This window comes from Ranitomeya imitator, chromosome 1, assembly GCF_032444005.1.
Source record: "Ranitomeya imitator isolate aRanImi1 chromosome 1, aRanImi1.pri, whole genome shotgun sequence".
Classification (NCBI taxonomy): domain Eukaryota; kingdom Metazoa; phylum Chordata; class Amphibia; order Anura; family Dendrobatidae; genus Ranitomeya; species Ranitomeya imitator.
In genome coordinates, this window is record NC_091282.1 from 770749833 (window position 1) to 770772872 (window position 23040).

At 45.9% G+C, this 23040-nt stretch overlaps 1 long non-coding RNA gene across 1 annotated transcript in view; it reads left to right on the plus strand.

The window, feature by feature from the left end:
- Positions 1 to 492: 492 nt before the first annotated feature.
- The window catches only part of LOC138658101 (uncharacterized), a 54604-nt gene continuing 32056 nt past the window's right edge, over positions 493 to 23040 (plus strand). Inside the window, exon 1 of the long non-coding RNA XR_011317343.1 lies at positions 493 to 584. This is a non-coding gene — a long non-coding RNA (uncharacterized lncRNA). The remainder of the gene's footprint in view (positions 585 to 23040) is intronic.

Here is a 23040-nt window from a genome sequence, read left to right on the forward strand (position 1 = left end):
TCCTGAAGAATCCCCTTTATCGAGCTACTCTTGGCTTCAGAAAAGTGGAATTTATAGCCTCAAACACTGGTAATACAGTTGGTCATTGCCAACAAGCATAAAAATGAGGAATCTAATGGATATTACAAGGAAAAATGCTTCTACAACTCCTCGGCATGTAATGAGACTTCCAGTTAAGATGGCTGCCACACAAGCAGAGAGGAGAGAGAGGAGGATCCCTCGAAGTTCCTATCACCCAGAAAGCGAAGAAAACTGGAGCTCAGAAACTATCCCTGAATACAAAGCAATCCTGAGTGAAGGGAGTTCCTTCTGTTCCGGTGCTGGACAAGAGCATGGGTTCCTCCACACACAACAGGCACCTGGTTGAGACTGAAAGGAACCGGCGGCCGAGATAAATCATCTGCAGCTGCTGCAGTGGTGAGAGGCTGGGTGACGTCAGCGCAGCCTCCGGCTACGAGGTCTGCGCTTCCTGAGCTATTTACACAGCCCGACAGAGAGGGAAGGAACTGCCAGGACCCATTGATGAGTCTAGGCGTCGCGACGCCGCAGGAGAAAGAACCAAGAGCCATGACAGCAGGCGGGAGGTATGCGGCTGTTTTGGGTCGGCGGGAGTGGGGAGATGAGGCCTGGGTGGGTCGCGTGATCCATCCGCTAAACAATGATGGCACGACAGGGACTGAGGTGGCTGGTGCAGCAGCGGCAGGGAAAGGGGAATTCCCGATGTTGCAAAATGATCTAATAAGCTGTGTAGCGGCACTCAGAGCACCACCACAGCTATATAGCGCCACACAACATCTTTTGGCGCCTGATACACTGCCCCTAATCCTCCATTCTACAGCCCACAACCAACAAGAGAGTTAATTAAAGACCTCAATGATAAGGGGCTGTTTGGCAAGAGCAGCACAACAAAAAAAGAACCTTCTTCTGACACCCCAAGAACCATAGATGAAACCCATAAACACCCTGACAGTAGGGGGCAATTTTGCAAAAGCCCATTTGTTAAAGGGGACACAGTAACTAATTATAAAGGCTGTGATCAAACCTCGGCATTACAAAATGACCTTTATGAACTGTTTAAGTCAAAGCAAAAAGCTTTGCTAGAACATTCCAGGCAGCACCTCCTTCAAGATTGTTGGAAGACCATTCCCGGTGACAACCTCTTGAAGCTCATCAAGAGAATGCCAAGAGTGTGCAAAGCAGTCATCAAAGCAAAAGGTGGCTACTTTGAAGAACCTAGAATATAAGACATGATTTCAGTTGTTTCACACTTTTTTGTTAAGTATATAATTCCACATGTGTTAATTCATAGTTTTGATGCCTTCAGTGTGAATGTACAATTTTCATAGTCATGAAAGTACAGAAAAATCTTTAAATGAGAAGGTGTGTCCAAACTTTTGGTCTGTACTGTACATCATTAGGCGATGGTGTCAGTCTCAAAAGACGGAGGTGCAGTCTCAAATAATGTCCAGATGGAGTCCGTGGTAGAGAGAAGGGGGAGGGAGATCTCTTCAGGAGTGTAGTCCCGGCCGGTGACATACACCCCCTAAGCGTCCTCACTAGTGGTGTGCAACAGAAGCCGGTACACGCTTGAAGCCTGTGGTACTGCAGACGCCGAACAGGACCTTGCGTGACGTAGGCAGTCACGTGACCATCCAGAGTAAGGAACGCTGTGTGGACCAGTTCCTACGCATTTCGAAGATCACGGTCTTCTTCATCAGGGATGGTCCACTGTCGGCAAAGGCTTTCTTATATACAGGAAGAAAATAAGCATGCAAGTAATAACAACAACAACAGTGGTAGTCCAATTGGCATGGTCCAATCTTCAGTTGGAGGCATGAAGTCCTAAACAGCGGGATAGTCTGAGTCCAGTCATAAACCCATCTTCAGATTGGGGAAGCCGCACCGTGCAACACCTCCACCAACCCAACAATCCACTGGAGAAAGATCAAATGTTCGAATGTTCCAACACAGCTGGAGGAATATATGGCAGTAGGCTCCCCGCCGTGAGCTGTGTCCAAAAACAACGACTTTATGTGATGTCCTTCTTTGGTAAAAGTAGCACAAGCTCAGTGACTGGACGAAACAAAATATGAGTTGAACCGCCCTTCATAACCTTGACTTCTACCTTACTGATCTTCCCGTCATTGCTTGGTGTAACCTTGGTGATAAGACCCATTGGCCAGTCATTGCGATGAGCTTCTTTATCTTTAAGGAGGACGAGGTCTCCCTCTTGGATATTAGGTTTTGCAGTCTGCCATTTGTGATGGCTTTGAAGCAAGTGCAGGTATTCAGTTTTCCAGCGGTGCCAAAAGACATTGGACAAGTGTTGTACCTGTTTCCACTGACGTCTGTAAATGTCCCCATCCACAAACTTCCCTGGAGGGATTGCGGCAGCTCCTTCCGATGTTACTGGCACCAATGGTCTTGCATTTATCACGGCAGACACTTCAGCCAGGAAGGTAACCAACACATCATGGATGAGGGGTAACTTGTGATCCAGCAACATCGAATCTAGGATTCTTCGAGCAATGCCAATCATACGTTCCCAGGATCCTCCCATATGCGAGGAATGTGGAGGGTTGAACACCCAAGTACACCCATTGTCAGTCAAAAAGTTGTCCAACTGTAGTTCTTTGCACGCTCCCACAAAGTTAGTGCCACAGTCAGATCTGATTTGCTTGGCGGGTCCCCGGATAGAAAAGAATCTTCTGAGGGCATTGATGAAACAAGAGGAATCCATGGATTCAATTACCTCAATGTGAACTGCTCGGATGCTAAGACAGGTGAACAGCACGGCCCACCACTTACTGTTTGCAGCTCCACCACGGGTCCTTCTTGTAACAACCGACCATGGGCCGAAAACAGCTATGCCGATGTACGAGAATGGCTGGTCTGTGTTTAGCCGGTCCGCTGGAAGATTTGCCATTTGTTGATGTCGCTGTTTTCCTCTTAATTTTTGATATTTAATGCATTTATAGAGCACTAAGGAGACGCATTTCTTCATCCCCACGATCCATAGGCCAGTGGACCTTATAGCGCCTTCGGTACACTGTCTTCCTTGGTGCTGCACTCGTTCATGATAGTGACGGACCAACAGTGTGGCAATGTAGTGCCAACCCGGGATGATGATAGGATTCTGTTCCTTATCACATAGGTCAGAGTTTTCTATACAACCACCCACCTTTAACAATCCATGATGATCGATCACTGGGTTCAATTCAAACAGAGGACTGTTCTTAGATAGGCTAGTACCTCTTGTGATACTGTCAATATCGTGACCATATTCTTCTTGTTGCACACTTCGGATGATAAATTGCTCGGCATGTCTGATATTAGCAACGGTAGGGTGTCCTCTACACATATGCCAGCCACAACACTCCAATGTCTTGTTAACGGCAAAGGAATGGGTGATGTGAATTAGACGAGCTATGGCCCGCACGACAGCTGTCCATCTTGAGAAGCGCTCAAAGCAGAGAGATCTCAGTTTCAATTTTGGCATCACAGAAGCGTAGTGAGTAGAAATTATTGGCCTGATCTCTTTGTCAGACTCTGGTTCCACCAGCTCGTAAATGTTGAACTCCCTTGAACTGGAATCCTCGTACAAGAGCCTTGGAGGTGACACCCACATGTTGTAATTGAGTTTAGACGCGGTTGTGAGTCTCGTCCCTTGGTCGGCTGGATTCATGTCAGTAGGAACGTAGTGCCACTGGTCAGGGGTAGAAAAGCTTCTGATACGCTCTACTCTATTGCTGACATAGACATAAAATTGTTTTGTTTGGTAGTAGATGTAACAAAGTACCACTTTACTGTCTGTGTAGAAGGTAAATGAATCAATAGCAATGTCCATTTCATCTTTTATAGCTTCAGCTAACTTTACTGCCAGAACGGCGACACAAAGTTCGAGTCTTGGAACACAGTGAGCAGGTTTCGGGGTTAGTTTTGCCTTACCGAGGTTGAACCCACAATGCACCTTGTTATCTTCTTCCAAAGTCTTCAGGTAGGCTACAGCATCTATAGCCTCTGTAGAAGCGTCGGAGAAAATATAGACTTCTCTTCTAATGGTGGCTGAAAGGGTGCCTGGGGAATAACAACGTGGGACTTGGAAATGCTCTAAGAACTTCAGAGACTTTTTCCACGCCTCCCACCTTTGTTGTTTCTGGGATGGTAGCGGAGTGTCCCAATCCATACTCTCGCGGTCAACTGTCTCAACAGTATCTTGCCTTGAATGGTGATGGGTGCGATAAACCCGGGAGGATCATAGATGCTGTTCACAACAGATAGGACTCCTCGTTTAGTGAAGGCTTTATCACAAGCTGACACCTGGAAAGTGAACGTGTCCTGCTTAATATCCCAAAGCAGACTGCGTTGCGTGGGAGGAACGTCAGAACAAGATCCCTTACACCAGCAGCAAGATCCTCAGATGGAAATGCTTCCATTACCTTTTAACTGTTGGAGATGATCTTGTGGAGTCTAAGGTTCGCTGTTGACAGCATTTCCTGAGTCCTAGAGAGCAGATCAATTGTCTCTTCACTTGTGGGAAGAGACTTAAGCCCATCATCTACATAGAAGTTTCTTTCCACAAATAGACGAGCATCAGACCAATATTCCTGTGCTGTCCGTCTTAATCCATAGATAGCCTCTGCAGGTGAGGGGCTGTTCCTTAAGACGTGCACTTTCATCCTGTAGTCTATGACCTTGTTATGGACGTCGTTGTCTTTGTGCCATAGGAATCTGAGGTAGTTTCTGCTGTCTTCTCTCACGATAAAACAGTGAAACATTTGTTGAATGTCGGCCATTACTGCGACAGGTTCTTGCCTGAAGCGAATAAGTACTCCTATAAGGCTGTTGTTTAGATTAGGCCCAGTGGGGAGCAGGCTATTTAGAGAGATGCCTTCATACAGAGCAGTGGAGTCAAACACCACTCTAATTTGGTCGGGTTTGCGAGGATGGTAGACATCAAAGGATGGGAGATACCAACATTCTTCACCTTCTTTTAGCGGGGTTGCGGGTTCTGCGTGACCTCTGTCGAAGATATTCTGCATGAAGTCGACAAAATGTTTCTCCATCTCTGGCCTTCTCTTTAAGGTGCATTTTAGGGATGAAAACCTTGTCGTTGCTTTTTGCAGATTATTAGGTAGTCTTGTTCTTGGAGAATGAAAAGGTAAAGGTGCTACCCAGCTATTTGAATAGTCTTGGGCAAATTCCTTTTCCATAATCTTTACGAACTCTTTGTCCTCCCTTGCAGGTTGCCGTTGCTAGTTGCAGATTATTAGGTAGTCTTGTTCTTGGAGAGCGAAAAGGTAAAGGTGCTACCCAGCTATTTGAATCGTCTTGGGCGAATTCCTTTTCCATAATCTTTACGAACTTTGTCCTCCCTTGCAGGTGCTAGCTGGTTGTCTTCTCTTGTAGAGTTGAAAACTGTTGACCCGAGGTCATCATTGTGAGACAGGAATGTGTTTGTGTCATCAGAGGTTTCTTTCTTCCACTTGTGATCACTTATCTTCTCTTTCACCCAGTAATGATGTGGACATGGTTGAAAGTAAGGGTACCGTCACACTGAAACGGCGCTGCAGCGATACGACAACGATGTCGATCGCTGCAGCGTCGCTGTTTGGTCGCTGGAGAGCTGTCACACAGACAGCTCTCCAGCGACCAACGATCCCGAAGTCCCCTGGTAACCGCAGGGCCGCGCTTAGTAACCCGATGTTTACCCTGGTTACCAGCGTAAACGTAAAAAAACCAAACACTACATACTTACATTCCGTGTCTGTCCTCCGGCGCTGTGCTCTCCTCTGCACTGTCAGCGCCGGTCAGCCGTAAAGCAGAGCGGTGACGTCACCGCTGTGCTTTCTGACTGGCCGGCGCTGACACAGGATGCAGGAGGAGTGCAGAGAAGCAGAGCGCCGGGGACAGACAGCTGAAGGTAAGTATGTAATGTTTGTTTTTTTACGTTTACGCTGCGCTTAGTAACCCGATGTTTACCCTGGTTACCAGTGAAGACATCGCTGAATCGGTGTCACACACGCCGATTCAGCGATGTCAGGGGGAGATCCAGCGTCGAAATAAAGTTTCAGACGATCTGCTACGACGTACGATTCTCAGCGGGGTCCCTGATCGCAGTAGCGTGTCAGACACAGCGAGATCGTAACGATATTGCCGACCTAGCGATCAAAGTGCCACTGTGTGACGGTACCCCAAGTGTTGCAACCATTTGGTAGGACGTGAGTCTTAAATGAGGAATTCCTCGTGGGTCTCTTCATCTTTCCTATACAGACATTGCTCATGATAACCCAGCCTAGGTCAAAGCGTTGAGCAAATGGAGCGTCGTGTGGCCCGTTGATTTGCTGACGTACCTTGTGTAGTCACAGAATGTCTCTGCCAAGCAAGATCAGAATGTTTGCGCTGTTGTAGAGAGCTGGTATCTTGCCTGCCAAAGTCCTTAGATGAGGGTTATGGAGTGCAGCCTCTGGAGTTGGGATTTCCTCTCTGTTGGACGGTATCTGGTTGCATTCGACCAGAGTGGGTAAGGGTATCTCCACATTGTTCTCAAGAGAAGATACCATGAGTCCATTTGCTCTTCTCCCAGAGACCTCCGTAACACCGCTGCAGGTGCCCAGGGTGTAGGGGTGAGTTTCCCTTTATGTCAAACATATCAAAGAGTTCTGACCTTGCAAGTGAGCAGTTGCTCTGATCATCCAGGATAACATACACCCTTGCGGTTTTCTCTGGTCAACCCTTGGGATACACATGCACCAGGCATACGACTTGTCCCAGAGGCCTTCTCCGCAGACTTCTGTGCATGAAGAAGATATTGTGATAGAACTCACTGTTTGAACAGCATTCTCCCCGCCTTGCCTCGTGGTGAGGGGAGGCGTACGCTGTGCAGTGTTAGACTTAGATGGATGGAGCGCTTGCACATGCTCCCCACTGTCGTACTCCAAACACTTAATAGATATTTTACAGTCCTTAGCAAAGTGTTCAGTAGAAGCGCAGCACCTGTAACATATCCCAAAGTTCTTCAGAAGCTCTTTGCGTTCCTGGAGTGGTTTCTTTCTTTCTTTAAGGGGTGAGTTTTCTTGTGAATCGGACACATACGATTAGGATTCTCAACATTCTTACCTTTGTTGCTCTTATCTTGTGATACTGTAGGTGTGGGAAGAGCATCAGTCTTCTTGACGGACATTGGAGCTCGGCGGTTCCTGTAGTTAAGACGTGGACTCTCGTGTTTAGGAGATGAAACAGGGTCGCTGTGTTCTTCATAGGAAAAACTTGGATCAGTCTTACACTCTGTAATATTTTCGATGAACTCGCAGAAGTACGAAAATGGAGGGAAGAAGACTTGCTTTTTCCTTTTGTATTTTGATCCAAGCATGGCCCACTTATTTTGGATATTGGATGGCAGCTTGGAAACTATTGGGGTTACCCCATGAGCAGTGTCCAGGTAGCTGAGGCCAGGCAGATACGGGTCTGCTTTGGCCAGCTGAAGCTCTAACAGAAGGTCGCTGAGCTCTTGGAACCTTGTACTGTCCTTACTAGATACCTTTGGAAATTCCTCTAGTCGCTTGAACAGGGCCTTTTCTATGGCCTCAGGACTGCCATAGCTTCTTTCTAGCCTGTTCCTTGCAGCGGTGAGATTACTGATGTAGACGGATTTAAGTCTCTTGACCCGATCTGTGGATGGGGCCCAAGCCACCTGATGAGCAGGTCTAGCTCTTAAGCAGCAGTAATGCCGAGGTCACTGATTGTGGTTTTAAAGGTACACTTCCAACCCCTGTAGTTCTCAAGTTTATCGTCAAACTTTGTAAGACCAGTCTTAGTTATATCACGCCGAATCATGTACCTTGCAAAGCCAGTCATATCGGCATTCTCCAATTTTGGAAGGACCGTTGCTGGCTGGGTAGCATTGTTCATACAGTCTGTGCTTTGACCTGGGAATAAAGGAACATATGGGGCAGCGTAGGCGTTCAGTCCATTAACTGGCTTAATGAGCTTAAGTTTCTGCCACACATGGGACTGGAATTGTGTGACTGACCGGAGAGTGGTGTCTTGCCTGCATATTTGCCTGCACATGTTTCTGTGTATAAGGTTTGGTGCGGTGCAGGTTTCCAGTACATTCCGGTGCACAGAGGAGGATTAGGATGCAGGGTTGGCAGCGTATTGTACTGACCTTGGGTGCAGGATGCGGGTAAATACTCTGTGTCCTGTTGTCTCAGGGGAGCATCTGTGTGGTCAGGAAGGATTGCAGGAGCAGGGGAGCGCTGTATTGGCTTTGTACCTAGTCTCTAGTATGCTTAAGAGGGTCTTCAGTATCAAAATCACTTAAACTGACACTCTCTTTGGCTCCCACTGATGGCTTGTTCCAGGACCTTTAGGCCATGTGCACATGCTTATTAACACAATCGAGAAGCACTGAAGTATAGTATATCTGAGAGCGAAAAGATTCTGCTCTCCCAGAACACCAAAACGGTGTCTTACCACTAGGACCACTCCAAGCAAATATAAACGCAAAAAAATAGAGTGAAAAAGTCCACAAAGACATAATTAAAGTAAAAAAATCAATCTAATTTAACGACACAAAATCACAATAAGACATAGACATAAAAAATCAAATCAGGGTTGAAAAAGCCATTTGGCGAAAGTGCGTTCGGGGGTGTGAGAAGGAGGGGGAGCGCTGCCTGACACCTAAGATGGGTAAGACTGCTATATACTACCAATGACGCCTTGCTATGCGTATATATGGGATACCTGTGGGACCCGCTATTGCATATGAGTATCTACACTCTATGGCTATTTGAGGATATATAGGTAGCGTTTTCTTCCCCCTTCCCTTCTCCATTTTTTCCGTCATGTCTCTTTCTTATTGCTCCTCCTGTGTTTGTATGGTGCATACAGCACCTATGCAAAATTTGATTTGATTTTATGTCTATGTCTTATTGTGATTTTGTGTCGTTAATAAAAATTATATTGATATTTTTACTTTAATTATGTAATTGTGGACTTTTTCACTCTATTTTTTTGCGTTTACATGTGCACACGCTGCAGATTCCATTGCGGAATTTTCCGCAGCGGATTTGATTAAATCCGCAGTGCAAAAAGTACTGCGGATTTATTGCGTTTTTTTGTGCGGTTTCCACTGCGGTTTTAGACACCTGCGGATTTTTAATATGGAGCAGATGCCAAACCGCTGCGGATTCCACACAAAGAATTGACATGCTGCGGAAAATAAACCGCATCGTTTCTGCGCGTTTTTTTCCGCAGCATGTGCACAGCGGTTTTTGTTTTCCATAGGTTAACATTGTACTGTACACCACATGGAAAACTGCTACGGATCCGCAGCGTCAAAACCACTGCGGATCCGCAGCAAAAACTGCAACGTGTGCACATACCCTTAACCTTGCCATGGCTGCGGCGTGTTCGCATTCCTTCTCTAGGGCTTCTCTTTCTGCCTTTTTTTTCCTTCTTTAGGGCCTCTATTATTGCCTTTCTTTCCTTCCCTAGGGCCTCTATTTCCATCTCAGTGTTCTTTTGAGCGAAGGCAGCTTGTATTTTAGTGGCCTCAGCTTCTGCACGTGCTCTTATGAGCTGTTTGCTGAGGGTTGAGGATTTTGAAGAGCGTGACTTAGATGATCGCTTTGACTGTCTGGCTGAGCCGGAAATACAAGATGACATCTCGGCTATTAGCGCGATTCTTGCCTCTGTTTTGGCTTTTATATCACGCACCATGCTTTCTCTCTTAGGCTAGGTTCATATTGCGTTAGAGCAATCCGTTTAGCACCTAGCACTAGCGGATTGCGCTAACGCAATGTTGTTTTATGGAGTCGCTGCAAGCAGCGTCCGTGGCGTGCCACAAAACACCGGCACATCGCTAGCGCGTGCCGAAAGTGGCACGCGCTAGTGATGCGCGTCACCATTGCTGTTAATGGGCGCGCTAATTTCTGCTATGGCACGGATAAGATTATGTTTACTGGATTCTAGATTCTCCCTTACTTGCTATGTGGGCTTTGTGGGACGTCTAGCCTTCTCACTAGATGGTGGAACAAGTTCTATGCACTCTTCCTCTAACAATGGGTCTGGCAGAGACCGTGTAGTCATTCCTTCAGGCATCCTGATTCACAGGGAGAATGGGAGCTGTATAGTCTCTTATATGCTGAGAGCAGATGCTCTGCAGGAAGTTCTGCAGCTTTATAGAAGTTGGTGGCTTTACAGATGAATCTGGTAAGTCTTTTTTACTATTCTATCCCTGTGGCCAGAGGCTGCAAATATGGCTCTGTGAGATGCTGAATCTCTTCACCTTACTTACAATTGGCGACGTTCGCAGATAGCTTAACTCAGCTGCCGACATACATTATGAAGAATCCAGAAGAGACTTTGATTTCTTTTAAGAATTCTTGTTCAATGCATACAAACAGCAGCAGATAAAAAATACTTTCTTCAGACAGGCTGAAAGCACATGTGGCTCTAATGAAGCCAAGATGGAGACTGAGACACAGGGGGATAGAAGAAGAAGGAAGTGACATGACACCCAGCAGAGGGAGACAGGGAGACAGAAGGGTCAAACTTGATGGAAAGGGAGGATTTCAGCTATGCAAAACACAGGAACACATAGCAACAATAAACAATATGAGAACTGCAATACAGCATGTAAAATGTACAGGACAGTCTGTAAAATGTCTCATTCATGGGACATAACATAACCCCTTTCTGACCTCGGACGGGATAGTATGTCCGAGGTCAGATCCCCTACTTTGATGCGGGCTCCGGCGGTGAGCCCGCATTAAAGCCAGGACAAGTTTATTTTGAACAGCTGACATGTGCCCGCAATCAGGGCCGCCATCAGGGCATGACGGCCGTGACTGGCGTATGGGGCCCGGTGGGCAGAGGGGGCCCGCATCGGGCCCCGTCTCATCTGCTCACCGGGCCCCTACCGGCAGCCGCAGGCTAACCGGGCCCTTAGCGCCGACGCTGCAGCTGTTTAAAGCTATTGACGTGTGGGCCCGCGGGCCCGCACGTCAATAGTTAACAGCCGCCAGCCAATCTGAGACTGGCAGCTGACGTCAGCCACAGCGTGCGTGCATGTCGCCGGCGTCTGACATCATTGTCAGTCGCCGGCGAGTGCACGCTGCAGCTGCGTGGAGACAGAAAACTTCGCCCGCCAAAGGAGCACGGCCAGGTAAGAAGAACTTTTTTTTTTTTCTTGAGAGCGGCGATCCGGGGGGCCCAGGGAAGAACGCTGGACACAGAGGCAAAAAGCTGGACAGAGATGGGGCAGAGTGCTGGACAGAGATGGGGCAGAGTGCTGGACAGAGATGGGGCAGAGTGCTGGACAGAGATGGGGCAGAGTGCTGGACAGAGATGGGGCAGAGTGCTGGACAGAGATGGGGCAGAGTGCTGGACAGAGATGGGGCAGAGTGCTGGACAGAGATGGGGCAGAGTGCTGGACAGAGATGGGGCAGAGTGCTGGACAGAGATGGGGCAGAGTGCTGGACAGAGATGGGGCAGAGTGCTGGACAGAGATGGGGCAGAGTGCTGGACAGAGATGGGGCAGAGTGCTGGACAGAGATGGGGCAGAGTGCTGGACAGAGATGGGGCAGAGTGCTGGACAGAGATGGGGCAGAGTGCTGGACAGAGATGGGGCAGAGTGCTGGACAGAGATGGGGCAGAGTGCTGGACAGAGATGGGGCAGAGTGCTGGACAGAGATGGGGCAGAGTGCTGGACAGAGATGGGGCAGAGTGCTGGACAGAGATGGGGCAGAGTGCTGGACAGAGATGGTGCAGAGTTCTGGACACAGATGGTGCAGAGTTCTGGACACAGATGGTGCAGAGTTCTGGACACAGATGGTGCAGAGTTCTGGACACAGATGGGGCAGAGTGCTGGACACAGATGGGGCAGGATTGGAAACAGATGGGGCAGAGTGCTGGACAGAGATGGGGCAGAGTGCTGGACAGAGATGGGGCAGAGTGCTGGACAGAGATGGGGCAGAGTGCTGGACAGAGATGGGGCAGAGTGCTGGACACAGATTGGGGCAGGATTGGACACAGATGGGGCAGAGTGCTGGACACAGATGGGGCAGAGTGCTGGACACAGATGGGGCAGAGTGCTGGACACAGATGGGGCAGAGTGCTGGACACAGATGGGGCAGAGTGCTGGACACAGATGGGGCAGAGTGCTGGACACAGATGGGGCAGGATTGGAAACAGATGGGACAGAGTGCTGGACACAGATGGGGCAGAATGGAGACAGATGCGGCAGGATGGATATGATGGAGACAGATGGGGCAGGATGGGGAGATCATATGGGGCAGAATGGATACTCATGAGGGCAGGATGGGAGAACATATGGCTGGAGCCTGGAATGAGACACACGGGGGCTAAGATGGCGAATATTACCATAGGGGCTAATTAAGGGATATTATTATTGCAGTGATGTATTTATTTTATTTTTTGAGTATACTGTTTTAAATGGGGGGCGGTCCTGTTACTGTGTAGAGTGATACTATGTCGCCTTCTTCATGTGGTGTAATGTAGAGGCTGGGAAAATTAAGCAATGCGTTCTACAAGCGGAACTCGAGATAACTGTGTTATTTCCTGCAGAGACGAGTCCTGGCTGGATGAAGTGATGGCGGTCTGTGCTGGATGAAAGATGAAGGACTTCACCTAGAGACGTCACTGGTGAGTCAGTGTTACCTATACACTGACACTATACACTGTATACTATATACAGAGGTCCTGTGTACAATGTCACCAGTGATCACTGTATTACCTATACATTATATTCAGAGCTCCTGTGTATAATGTCACTGGTGATCACTGTATTACCTGTAGACACTGCTTACTAATTACAGATCTCCTGTGTATAATGGCACTGATGGTGATAGTATTGTGTTTTTTTTTTATTACTGATCAGTATTGTAGTATTCAGTCACTATGTGGTGGTAATATGTGGTCTGATCATGATGCGGTGGTATTTGTTCCTTGTATTTTATATTATTCGATCACTGTGGTGGTAATATGTCATCTGGCCATAGTGCTGTGGTATTTGTTCCTTGTATGTAGTATTATAGGTCATTTTAAAAATTGAAAAATAAATAAAAATATACCTAAATTGTATTGCATATTTTAACAAATATTTAATAGGTTACAGCAGAGTAGGGCCCAGCCAAAAGTGTGTACCGTGTTATGGTGGAGGCTTAAAAAATCTTTTGGCCAAAACAAAAGCTGCCGGCTATATGTGTGATCTGGTGATGGGAACTGTCAATGTGTGATAGGTGAGAAGTGGAGATTTTCCAAGAGAGAGTGGTGGGACTGTGGACAGTTCGAGGGGTGGAGCCTGGAGGCGGGGCTGGGGTGGAGCCTGGGCGGAGTCTCAAGGGGGCCCCGAAAATTTTGCCAGTATGGGGCCCCAAAATTTCTAGTGGCAGCCCTGCTCGCAATAGCGGGAGGTGGAATCGTGATTCACCCGCCACTATTAACTAGTTAAATGCTGCTGTTGAACGTATCTGCACCAAAAATGGTATAACGAAAAACATCAGCTCGGCCCGCAAAAAATAAGCCCTCACCCAACCCCAGATCACGAAAAATAGAGACGCTACAGGTATCGTAAAATGGCGCAATTGTTTTTTCTTTTAGCAAAGTTTGGCTTTTGTTTTCACCACTTAGATAAACAATAACCTAGACATGTTTGGTGTCTATAAACTCGTAATGACATGGAGAATCAAAATGGCAGGTCAGTTTTACAATTTAGTGAAAATAGCAAAAAAGCCAAAAAGAAAACCAGAGTGGGATTGCACTTTTTTTGCAATTTCACCGCACTTGGAATTTTTTTCCTGTCTTCTAGTACATGACATGCTTAAACCAATGATGTCGTTCAAAAGTACATCTCATCCAGCAAAAAATAAGCCCTCACATGGCCATATTGATGGAAAAATAAAAAAAATTATGGCTCTGGGAAATAGGGGAGCGAAAAGCGAATACAGAAAAACAAAATACCCCATGGTCATGAAGGGGTTAAATATGAATATCTAATCAGAGCACCACATGAAGCCCTCCACAGGCCGCCCCGGGCCACGATCATATCATTAACACAAAACTGAAAATAAAGATTAAACAACAACCACAAGATGTATTCATCAACCAAGGTATCATTTTAATCAGTATAACGGCACCGACCTGACACTGTAGGTTACTGTGCATAATCCTGCTGACAGGTTCCCTTTAACAATCTCCTTCTGACACCAATCAATAACAAGATTGTAAATCTCCAAACATGGAAGCCCCAGTACCAGCCCAGCAAGTAAATTATGCAAAACAAAATAGGAGATGGATTCAGAGTGGAGAGATCCCACTTGGAGGGTGAAATCCACAGTTACCCTTTTGACCAAATTACAGGTAACGGTTTCTTGTCAAGGCCAAAAATGTGAATGGGTCTTTCTAAACTAAAGGTACCTTCACACTGAACAATTTAACAATAATATCGCTAGCGATCCGTGACATTGCAGCGTCCTGGATAGCGATATCGTTGTGTTTGACACGCAGCAGCGATCTGGATCCTGCTGTGACATCGTTGGTCGGAGCAGAAAGGCCAGAACTTTATTTCGTCGCTGGATCTCCCGCAGACATCGCTGAATCGGCGTGTGTGACGCCGATTCAGCGATGTCTTCACTGGTAACCAGGGTAAACATCGGGTTACTAAGCGCAGGGCCGCGCTTAGTAACCCGATGTTTACCCTGGCTACCAGTGTAAATGTAAAAAAAACCAAACACTACATACTTACATTCCGGTGTCTGTCCCCCGGCGCTCTGCTTCCCTGCACTGTCAGCGCCGGCTGGCCGTAAAGCACAGCGGTGACGTCACCGCTCTGCTTTACGGGCAGCCGGCTTTCACAGTCAGTGCAGGAAGCAGAACGCCGGGGGACAGACACCGGAATGTAAGTATGTAGTGTTTGTTTTTTTTACATTTACACTAGTAACCAGGGTAAACATCGGGTTACTAAGCGCGGCCCTGCTGCTCTACTACCTTCTCCTCTGATATAGGAGCTATGGCCGCTCTATTACCTGTTCCCTCATATATAGGAGCTATGGCCGCTCTCCTACTTGTTCCCTCATATATAGAAGCTACGGCCGCTCTCCCACCTGTTCCCTCATATATAGGAGTTATGGTCACTCTCCTACCTGCTCCCTCATATATAGCAGCTGTGGCCACTCACCTACCTGCTCCATCATATATAGGAGCTATAGCCGCTCTTTGAGCACCCGCTAGGACCGTGGGGTACTCAGAAATGGGCCAGTTCTTAAAGGGATGTGTCACTGCAGCTGTGACCCGGTCCGTGGCCCTGGCTGTCCAATTAAAGGGGAAATAAAGTGTATTGGTAAGTAAGATCTAAAGTTCATGACACCACCTGTGGTACTTGACCAGGGATGGCCGACGCTGCTTAAAGGGATCCGCTGGGACCGATGGTACTGCAGCTTAGTTGGTTTGGCTCCCCACAGGTGGAGTGGAGGCTCCAGGGCTACCAGGATAGTCTAAGAGGGGTTTTAGATGTTGAGGTGCAGGAAAGAATTGGAAGACAGTGTTGCAGTCTCTTTACCATTTACTGGTGAAGTTCAGGTACACAGATTACAGGTGATCTTGAAATCCGAGCAGCCTGGAAGCGGTTCAGAATCCCCCTAGTCTGGTGTGGTTGGAAGCCTTCCTTTCTGCGCTGAATTCTGGGTTCTTGATGCATTAGCTTTCCTCAAGTCCTCTCAATCTGTCCTTAGGTGGAACTTTACCTGCATGCTAGGCAGCTCAAGTCTTTTTTACAAGTGTCTCTTTCTCGTGACTCCGGGCTCTAATCTGCTGCTATGCCTTCGGGTGTCAGTTGTGGCTAGAAGACCTGCAATCTCCTGCCCTCCGGTTTCTGCTGTGGGGCATACAGTTCCCACACAACCTCGGACCCTGGTGTCCGGCTTCTTGCGCTCAATCCTGGGATTGGGCTTCTGCCGGGTGGCGTGGGTGTGGCAGGGTTTGGCCGCGGGCGCATGCGCCGCACGCACACTACCAAGTAGAGGACAGTCACGTGAAATTCACGTGACTTGTTACTATGAAGATAAAAGGTCCTGCAGCAGACCAATAACACACCTCCCCTTGAGAAAGCAGGGTCAACGGACAGGACAGCGAAATGCGCGGCAGGGTTTTCAGTGTTGGCATTTCAGTACTGGGTAAGGTGATCCTTTGATCAAATAATATATAAGCGGACATGGGGGTCGTTTACTCATTGTAATGATAGATTGGTTTGGGGCTTTGATCATTAACCATGCAATTCTGGGCACTAGCAAAGACACAGTAATGGAACAATGATTTATGGTATGTTCTGCTTACAGCAAGGGGCATGGTTTTGTGAATTTTTGAGCTCAAACGAACAGACTTTCATCTTACCATTACTAAGTATGTTAATATATGATATACGATTCTTTTGAATCAATTTGTACTGTGTACTGAATGTCTCCACTTCTTTTTGGTGTTCCTTATAGCACATTGTTTGACCTGTCAGTTTGTTGTTTTTTTGTATGTTTCTAATCGTGTTAATAAAGACTTTTTGTACACGTTCTTTTATACCAAAAGGCTCCATGTGTCCTCCTTTTTGAAACATGATGCTGTTTTTGGAGTAATATGTAATTAGTTGCATAATTTTGACTTGGCGCATTACATAAATATGAGTCTGGGTTTTGTTGTACTGCTCCCTCATATGTAGGAGCTATGGCCGCTCTCCTACCTGCTCCCTCATACAGTGGGGCAAAAAAGTATTTTGTCAGTCAGCAATAGTGCAAGTTCCACCACTTAAAAAGATGAGAGGCGTCTGTAATTTACATCATAGGTAGACCTCAACTATGGGAGACAAACTGAGAAACAAAAATCCAGAAAATCATTGTCTGTTTTTTTAACATTTTATTTGCATATTATGGTGGAAAATAAGTATTTGGTCAGAAACAAAATTTCATCTCAATACTTTGTAATATATCCTTTGTTGGCAATGACAGAGGTCAAACGTTTTCTGTAAGTCTTCACAAGGTTGCCACACACTGTTGTTGGTATGTTGGCCCATTCCTCCATGCAGATCTCCTCTAGAGCAGTGATGTTTTTGGCTTTTCGCTTGGCAACACGGACTTTCAACTCCCTCCAAAGGTTTTCTATAGGGTTGAGATCTGGAGACTGGCTAGGCCACTCCAGGACCTTGAAATCCTTCTTACGAAGCCACTCCTTCGTTGCCCTGGCAGTGTGCTTTGGATCATTGTCATGTTGAAAGACCCAGCCACGTTTCATCTTCAATGCCCTTGCTGATGGAAGGAGGTTTGCACTCAAAATCTCACGATACATGGCCCCATTCATTCTTTCATGTACCCGGATCAGTTGTCCTGGCCCCTTTGCAGAGAAACAGCCCCAAAGCATGATGTTTCCACCACCATGCTTTACAGTAGGTATGGTGTTTGATGGATGCAACTCAGTATTCTTTTTCCTCCAAACACGACAAGTTGTGTTTCTACCAAACAGTTCCAGTTTGGTTTCATCAGACCATAGGACATTCTCCCAAAACTCCTCTGGATCATCCAAATGCTCTCTAGCAAACTTCAGACGGGCCCGGACATGTACTGGCTTAAGCAGTGGGACACGTCTGGCACTGCAGGATCTGAGTCCATGGTGGCGTAGTATGTTACTTATGGTAGGCCTTGTTACATTGGTCCCAGCTCTCTGCAGTTCATTCACTAGGTCCCCCCGCGTGGTTCTGGGATTTTTGCTCACCGTTCTTGTGATCATTCTGACCCCACGGGGTGGGATTTTGCGTGGAGCCCCAGATCGAGGGAGATTATCAGTGGTCTTGTATGTCTTCCATTTTCTAATTATTGCTCCCACTGTTGATTTCTTCACTCCAAGCTGGTTGGCTATTGCAGATTCAGTCTTCCCAGCCTGGTGCAGGGCTACAATTTTGTTTCTGGTGTCCTTTGACAGCTCTTTGGTCTTCACCATAGTGGAGTTTGGAATCAGACTGTTTGAGGGTGTGCACAGGTGTCTTTTTATACTGATAACAAGTTTAAACAGGTGCCATTACTACAGGTAATGAGTGGAGGAAGGAGGAGACTCTTAAAGAAGAAGTTACAGGTCTGTGAGAGCCAGAAATCTTGATTGTTTGTTTCTGACCAAATACTTATTTTCCACCATAATATGCAAATAAAATGTTAAAAAAACAGACAATGTGATTTTCTGGATTTTTTTTTCTCAGTTTGTCTCCCATAGTTGAGGTCTACCTATGATGTAAATTACAGACGCCTCTCATCTTTTTAAGTGGTGGAACTTGCACTATTGCTGACTGACTAAATACTTTTTTGCCCCACTGTATATAGGAGCTACTGTATGTCCGCTCTTCTACCTGTTTCCTCATATATAGGAGCTATGGCCACTCTCCTACCTGCTCCCGCATATATAGGAGCTATGGCCGTTCTCCTACCTGCTCCCTCATAAATAGTATAGGAGCTATGGCCGCTCTCCTACCTGCTCCCTCATAAATAGTATAGGAGCTATGGCCGCTCTCCTACCTGCACCCTCATAAATAGTATAGGAGCTATGGCCACTCTCCTACCTTCTTCCTCAGCTACCTTAGGGTATGTGCACACGTTGTGGATTTGGCCCTGCGGATCCGCAGCAGTTTTCCATGCCGTGTAGAGTACCAAGTAAACCTATGGAAAACCAAATCCGCAGTGCACATGCTGTGGAGAATTCAGCACAGAAACGCAGCGGTTTATTTTCCGCAGCTTGTCAATTCTTTGTGCGGATTCCACAGCGTTTTACACCTATTCCATAATAGGAATCAGCAGGTGTAAAAACGCAGGCAAATTCCGCACAAAATATGCAGAAAACCCACAGGGAATCTGCGCAAAAAATCCACAATGGAATCCGCAACGTGTGCACATACCCTAAGGCTTTATCTTTGCAGAACAATAATGTGGAAAAAGACGAGGTCACCAACATTATTAATTTAACCCAATGAGGGTATACTCATATATAGAAAGAATGGGACCAAGAATAGGACCATAATGGACAAACTGCAATATTAAAGACCAAAAACAACCAAAGAAAGGAAGCAGCAAACAGTCCAAATATATGAAAAATTACAAAAAAACTTTATTAACAACTAGCTGAAGAGCCCGGCGTTGCCTGGGCATAGTAAATATCTGTGGTTAGTTATAGCACCTCACTTCTCTTATTTTCCCATCACGCCTCTCATTTTCCCCCTCACATCTTTCATTTTCCCCCTCACATCTCTCATTTTCTCCCTCACTCCTCTCATTCCCCCCTAACACTTGTCATTTCGACCTCACATCTGTCATTTTCCGATCACTCCACTATTTTCCCTCACTCCTCTCATTTTGCACTCACACCTTTTCATTTTCACCTCACACCTCTCATTTTCACCTCAGTATATACATGTTTGTCATCTCCCTTATATATAGTATACACCTGTATGTCATCTCCTGTATATTGTATATACCTGTATGTCATCTCCCCTGTATATAGTATATACCTGCTGTGTCATCTCCCCTGTATATAGTATATACCTGTATGTCATCTCCTCCTATATATAGTATATACCTGTATGTCATCTCCTATATATAGTATATACTTGTATGTCATCTCCTCCTGTGTATAGTATATACCTGTGTCTTCTCCCCTGTATATAGTATATATCTGTGTGTCATCTCCTCCTGTATATAGTATATACCTGTATGTCATCTCCTCCTCTATATAGTATATACCTGTGTGTCATCTCCCCTGTATATAGTATATACCTGTGTGTCATCTCCTCCTGTATTAGACCTCGTTCACGCGTTGTTTACTCAGTATTTTTACCTCAGTATTTGTAAGCTAAATTGGCAGCCTGATAAATCCCCAGCCAACAGGAAGCCCTCCCCCTGGCAGTATATATTAGCTCACACATACACATAATAGACAGGTCATGTGACTGACAGCTGCTGTATTTCCTATGTGGTACATTTGTTGCTCTTGTAGTTTGTCAAGTTGTGTGTGTTGAGTTGCGTGTGGCGACATGCATGTAGCGACTTGTGAGATGAGTTTTGTGTGGCAACATACGTGTAGCAACTTTTTGTGTGTCGAGTTGCATGTGACAGGTTAGTGCAGCAAGTTGTGTGCAGCAAGTTTTGCGCGTGGCGAGTTTTATGTGTGGTGCCTTTTGAGTATGTGCAAGTTTTGTGTGAGGCAACTTTTGCATGTGTTGCAACTTTTGTGCATGTGGCAATTTTTGCGCGTGTGCAAGTTTTGCGTGTGGTGAGTTTTCCATGAGGTGAGTTTTGCACTTGTGGCGAGTTTTGCGTGAGCCTAGTTTTTGCATGTGGTGAGTTTTGCGCATGGCGAGTTTTGAGCGGCGACTTTTGTGTTTCGACTTTTATGTGGCGAGGTTGGTGTATGTGTGGTGAAATGTGTGCTGAGGGTAATATGTGTTCAAGCATGTGGTAGTGTGTGGCGCATTTTGTGTGTTCATATCCCCGTGTGTGGTGAGTATCCCATGTCGGGGCCCCACCTTAGCAACTGTCCGGTATATACTCTTTGGCGCCATCGCTCTCATTCTTTAAGTCCCCCTTGTTCACATCTGGCAGCTGTCAATTTGCCTCCAACACTTTTCCTTTCACTTTTCCCCATTATGTAGATAGGGGCAAAATTGTTTGGTGAATTGGAAAGCGCGGGGTTAAAATTTCACCTCACAACATAGCCTATGACGCTCTCGGGGTCCAGTCGTGTGACTGTGCAAAATTTTGTGGCTGTAGCTGTGACCCCTCCAACACTTTTCCTTTCACTTTTCCCCATTATGTAGATAGGGGCAAAATTGTCTGGTGAATTGGAACGCGTGGGGTTAAAATTTTGCCTCACAACATAGCCTATGACGCTCTCGGGGTCCAGACGTATGACCGTGCAAAATTTTGTGGCTGTAGCTGCGACGGTGCAGATGCCAATCCCGGACATACACACATACACACACATACACACACACACACACACACACACACACACCACACACATTCAGCTTTATATATTAGATAATGCCAGATAAAAACATAACAGAGGGAAAACAATCTCCACCGCTACACATAGCATAAACGGGCAGGGGATAGGTGCCAACAGTACAAAAAAATATATATACTTACTAACCCTACAAAAAGACTCAAAAGGAATCAATAATTGTGCAGGACTTGCCTAATGTGGCTAAATATACACAGAACAATATAGTCCATAATTTTGTAACAACACCCATGCACAATGTATAACCCCTTTACCCCCAAGGGTGGTTTGCACGTTAATGACCGGGCCAATTTTTACAATTCTGACCACTGTCCCTTTATGAGGTTATAACTCTGGAACGCTTCAATGGATCCTGGTGATTCTGACATTTTCTCGTGACACATTGTACTTCATGACAATGGTAAAAATTATTTGATAGTACCTGCGTTTATTTGTGAAAAAAACGAAAATTATGAAAATTTCGCAATTGTCCAACTTTGAATTTTTATGCAATTAAATCACAGAGATATGTCACACAAAATACTTAATAAGTAACATTTCCCATATGTCTACTTTACATCAGCACAATTTTGGAACCAAAATTTTTTTTTGTTAGGGAGTTATAAGGGTTAAAAGTTGACCAGCAATTTCTCATTTCTACAACACCATTTTATTTTACGGACCACATCTCATTTGAAGTCATTTTGAGGGGTCTATATGATAGAAAATACCCAAGTGTGACACCATTCTAAAAACTACACCCCTCAAGGTGCTCAAAACCATATTCAAGAAGTTTATTAACCCTTCTGGTGCTTCACAGGAATTTTTTGAATGTTTAAATAAAAATGAACATTTAACTTTTTTTCACAAAAAATTTAATTCAGCTCCAATTTGTTTTATTTTACCAAGGGTAACAGGAGAAAATGGACCCCAAACATTGTTGTACAATTTGTCCTGAGTATGCCAATACCCCACATGTGGGGGTAAACCACTGTTTGGGCGCATGGCAGAGCTCGGAAGCGAAGGAGTGCCATTTGACTTTTCAATGCAAAATTGACTGGAATTGAGATGGGACGCCATGTTTCGTTTGGAGAGCCCCTGATGTGGCTAAACATTGAAACCCCCCACAAGTGACACCATTTTGGAAAGTAGACCCCCTAAGGAACTTATCTAGAGGTGTGGTGAGCACTTTGACCCACCAAGTGCTTCACAGAAGTTTATAATGTAGAACCGTAAAAATAAAAAATCATATTTTTTTCACAAAAATTATCTTTTCGCTTCCAATTTTTTATTTTCCCAAGGATAAGAGAAGAAATTGGACCCCAAAAGTTGTTGTACAATTTGTCCTGAGTACGCTGATAGCCCATATGTGGGGGTAAACCACTGTTTGGGCGGATGGGAGAGCTCGGAAGGGAAGGAGTGCCATTTGAATGCAGACTTAGATGGAATGGTCTGCAGGTGTCACATTGCGTTTGCAGAGCCCCTAATGTACCTAAACAGTAGAAACCCCCCACAAGTGACACCATTTTGGAAAGTAGACCCCCTTAGGAACTTATCTAGATGTATGCTGAGCGCTTTGACCCACCAAGGGCTTCACAGAAGTTTATAATGGAGAGCCGTAAAAATAAAACAAAAATTTTTTCCCACAAAAATTATTTTTTAGCCCCCAGTTTTGTATTTTCCCGAGGGTAACAGGAGAAATTCGACCCCACAATTTGTTGTCCAATTTGTCCTGAGTGCGCTGATACCCCATATGTGGGGGGGGAACCACTGTTTGGGCGCATGGGAGGGCTCGGAAGGGAAGGAGCTCCATTTGGAATGAGGAATTAGATGGAATGGTCTGCAGGTGTCACATTGCATTTGCAGAGCCCCTAATGTACCTAAACAGTAGAAACCTCCCACAAGTGACACCATTTTGGAAACTAGACCCCCTAAGGAACTCATCTAGATGTGTTGTTATAGCTTTGAACCCCCAAGTGTTTCACTACAGTTTGTAAC